The sequence below is a fragment of the Conger conger genome, chromosome 9 (assembly GCF_963514075.1).
Source record: "Conger conger chromosome 9, fConCon1.1, whole genome shotgun sequence".
NCBI lineage: Eukaryota > Metazoa > Chordata > Actinopteri > Anguilliformes > Congridae > Conger > Conger conger.
The window spans coordinates 14,776,074-14,780,635 of NC_083768.1; positions in this window are offsets into that span (position 1 = coordinate 14,776,074).

Here is a 4,562-nt window from a genome sequence, read left to right on the forward strand (position 1 = left end):
CGGGAGGAGGGCAGAAACAAAACAATGTTATGTAGTAAAGATACACACCCCATGTCTGCCACAGGTGATGTCAGATTTAATTATTTACATGTTGCCGACAAAGTAGTCATTCATCAAGCCTAAACCTACAAAACTAACTGTTCAGTCACTGGGATCACTGTGTCATTGCGAATACACATTGAGTTTAATGGATTACAGACCGTACCTAACAATTTACAAGACAGTTCCAAAGATGCTGACTTTACTGATACAACTTTACTGAAAATAACTCTTTCTCTGTGTAGAGTTTGCATGTTCTCCTCGTGTGTTTCCTCCGGGTACTCCGGTTTCCTCCCACAGTCTAAAGACATGCAGGTAAGGCTGATTGGAGAGTCTAAATTGCCCATGGCAATATGAGTGTGTGAGTGAATGGTGTGTGTGCCCTGGACTGGCGACCTGTCCAGGGTGTATTCCTGCCTTTTGCCCAAGGCATGCTGGGATAGGCTCCAGCCCCCCTACGACCCTGTTCAGGATAAGCGGGTTAAGATAATGGATGGATGGATGGATGCTGCAAGACAGGACAGATTTCCAATGCTGCTCGTTTACCTGTTAAACTGAAGTGGAGCTAATTCAATTGAATTTATTTTTGTATAGTGCTTTTAACAGGAGACAGAAAAGTCAGAAAGACGCTTATCAGAATAACACAGAAGGGAATAAAACACATCTGCCCCCAAATGGCAAAATCCCAAAAAAACTCTATGAGTTACACAATCCATTTCAGCATACAGTGACATGGTAATAGTGCTCCACTGTGGAATTGTCGTGGGGAAGCTGTTGCTAATGAGAGACTATGAACCGGGCAGACGGTGTGAGCTAATATGGTTTTCCCAACACAGGGACGTTGTGTAGTTATTTGTCATTTTCTCTGTAGTTATTGGTCCAATTCAAAGAAACCAAAATCATGAACCGCATTCCTCAGAAGAAAAACTACCATTGAATGGACGTTAACTTCTGGTTGAAGCGGCCCCTTCCCCGTGTTCTGTTTGGTACATGGTGAGTTCACGTTGGTAGGTAAACTAGAAAGTCCATATGGAAGGATGTAATCTGGAGTTCAGAGGCAAGGGGGTTGAATTTGTAGCTCCAGAATGTGTCGAGGGAGGAGCAGGGCTGCCGGGGGTACGGTTGCAGTGGTCCCTGAGCTCCGGGGGGTTGGAGGTGTGGCAGAAAGAAATAAACAGGGATATGTTCGGCACTAAAATGTGTTAGTACATAGAATAACTGCTAATCAACATGGTTTGACCAGCTCAACCTATGTTTTGAAACAGCTGGTAGCTTGTAATTTCATAGCTGGATTTTATACCAGGGAGGCCTATTGTCGACACTGGTAAAGTTATCAACAGTTAACAGTTCTGTGAGTTCAATATATCCTCCTGTGGTATTGGTATTGATATGACTTGCCCACTCCTTGAAAAAACTAAAATGCTGTTGTTGTAGCCATAAATATAATATGCATTTTATATTGAATGTTACAGCTGGACCTTACAACAGTGATGCAGTTTTGATTTGGTCAAATCACATGACACAGCTAAAAAGCATAATGATCTATTCATAGAGTTCAGTGAATTTAATTAAGAAAGAATATATTATATAAGCACACCGACAGCTGAAATGTGAATGTTTGGACCCAACAAGAGATACCAAATTGGCATGTAGCTAATCATTGTAGTTATCATGGACACAAGGAAAGACTGTTTTGCTGACCTCCATTCTCCCAGCACCTAGAGGGACTCCAATAATTAATTCCGATTAATTACCTCATGATTAATAATCTCCAAATCGCCATTATTTCACAAACTTCCTGCATCTTCTGTATTAATAATACAAGTATTGAGATGCAAATGTTTGGAACCAAAAAAGTGGGAGAGCGTCCAGTTCCACTTCTGCTCTGACAAGCATTGGTCATTCCATATAGTATCTGTCCCACATACTCCCCCTTAGCTACATCAGAGTCTGGCTAAACCAGGCTCGCCTGGTCTTGTTTTTTATACTATTAATTGCTTGCTTTGTTATTTATTTAGTTGAATACAGTAATTAAAACAAAAAAAACAAAAAAAATAGAAAGATGTTATTGAAAACCAGGTATTTTTATATATCAAAATTAATGACTAAATATTGCATCACCATGACAAAAAAAAGAATGTGCAAAACTGCTGAATTCTACTCTTTAATCATGGTTGTTTCTTTGACTTTTACTTTCTGTGGATTCTGTTTTTATTGATGGAACCCATAATAGCCTACAGCTATTAATGAACTCCACATCATACAGAGAAATATATGGCGATTTAATTGACATGATATATCATAATAGGCTATCAATCAAGGATTGTTGCTCTGTTCAAAAATGTTTGCACTGATTGATTAATGTATTTATTTTTCTAATCCATTGGGAGATTGGTTTTGTATCATTCAGTGTTGGGATGAGAACTGTTGTTGTATCTGCTGTATCATTTGAGATAGAATAATTTAGAAGTTTAGAATTTTGTATTATTCAGTCAGAAATTGAGGTACAGATCGCATCATTTGCAGGGGAAACGAAAGATAATTAAAGTTAAAGTTAATTAATTTTGTACTCTCACCGCCAAGAAAATTGGTTGCAAAATGGGACCATTAAAGTTACAATAGGTGAGATATTTGTGTTAAAACATTGTTACAAGATCATTGTAAATCCCTTCCTATCACTGAAAAGGGGTCACTGACATGTTGACTCACCCTATGCCTGTGTCCTTACATTCGGGTTTCAAAATATGCAGTTTATGGGCCGGCACTCTGTACCAAAACATGGTATAGCTGTACAATCATTCAAGCTCATTGGTGAAAATTGGTTGAAAATATGTGAAAATTGGTTCTAATTGCCACAGCTAATGGCATTTCAACATCAGTGCATTCACAGAGAAGGGGTGGGATAAACAGTGTTGTGGTTTGAAGGTGTTGCTGCAATTCCTCTCTTGATGATTAGACGTCTGAAATTACCTATTATACCTTTAAGTCAAGCAATTGGAATCCTATAAAGATTTCATAATGGGTGTAAATATTGGTGGAATTATGGAAGTCTGAAGATGTCCCTCACAATTGAATTCTGTGCAAGTACCATGCCAAGAACTAGAAATTTAGTGAAATGTTCACTTCAATAAACCACCTTCAATATATCCCTCCCAATTTCTCTTTCTCTCTTTCTCATTCTCTCTCTTCCTCCCTTTATCTCTCTCTTCTCACGCAGGTGCGAGCGTGCACACACACACACTTTAATACAGAAAGAAATACAGATATAAATAGAGATTCAGCCCAGTCCGTGTTATATACAGTATCTACCAACACATTGTGGCGTCTGGTATTTCATTCTTAATACAGGCAGAGTTGTTACCTCTGTCTCTCACTCCTTCTCTCTCTCTCTTTCTCTTGCTTACTCTGTCTCCTTTCCACCCCTCCCCCTCTCCTTTATTCTCCCTCGGTCTCTCCAAGAATACTAATTTGTGCATCTCAGCTTCACCTCTGCTTTAGATGACTCAAAGCTCTGCCCCCCCTCCTCTGTTTACACTCTCCTGCTTTCTCCCCATCCACCCATCCCTTTCTCCCTCCATTTCAGTGCATGTGAACTCAAGGAAAAAAAGATTGACCTATCTCTTTCCTTTTTTTGGTAAGTGCAGACAATATGTCTACACAATGACAAACGTGCATATACAGTATATCCATTCACAATACAAATATCGAGGTATAGAAATCAACAAGATCAGCTAGGTATTATTAAGGATTCATTTACAGATAAGACTGTATTCTCAATGCATTTGTTTTGTCACTGAGAAGGAAGAAGAGTGGCTAAGAAGATGAAAAAGAGAGACTGAGACAACACAGAGAGGGGGTGAGCAAAATGATATGAGATAATAGAATACTGTGTTTTGTTAACTCCCACTTTTTCAATAGTAAATCAATTGGTCCGTGCATGTTTGAGTGGAGGAGAGGGAGGGGGAGGGAGCAAGTGACTGTGGGAAACAGCTGTACTGCATTGTAGAAAGAGGGAGAGAGAAAGAGAGCAAGAGAGGATAAAAATAGTCAAATTTGATGTCAGCATAAGAATATCACGGCAACATACATAACACATAGCTGTATAAATACCATATTTAACATATTAACGTATTTTAATTGTTCCTCAATCTATTTAATACCCATAATCATTCCCAATATTTTTTTGTTCAGTTGGTCAATTTAAACATTGAAATCTTGTATTATAATTTCATATGTACATTATTTCCATTTGGCTATTTTCATACGTATAAAAAAATAAGCTTTCTTTTGTCATTGTCAATGTCACCTTCAAATTCAGCTTTACGATAACAACAGTACCATTTTGGTAAAACAAAGGAGTTGGAAATGGTATGGTAATAAAATTCTTATTTTTCCCCTTCAACTCTCCTTAGATATACTGATTCACTCTTTGTGACTGAATAGTGCTCTGCACTGTGAGACAGAGAGAGCGAGAGAGAGAAAGAGAAAGAGGGGGGCATGCACAGAGCGAAAAAGAGAAGGGG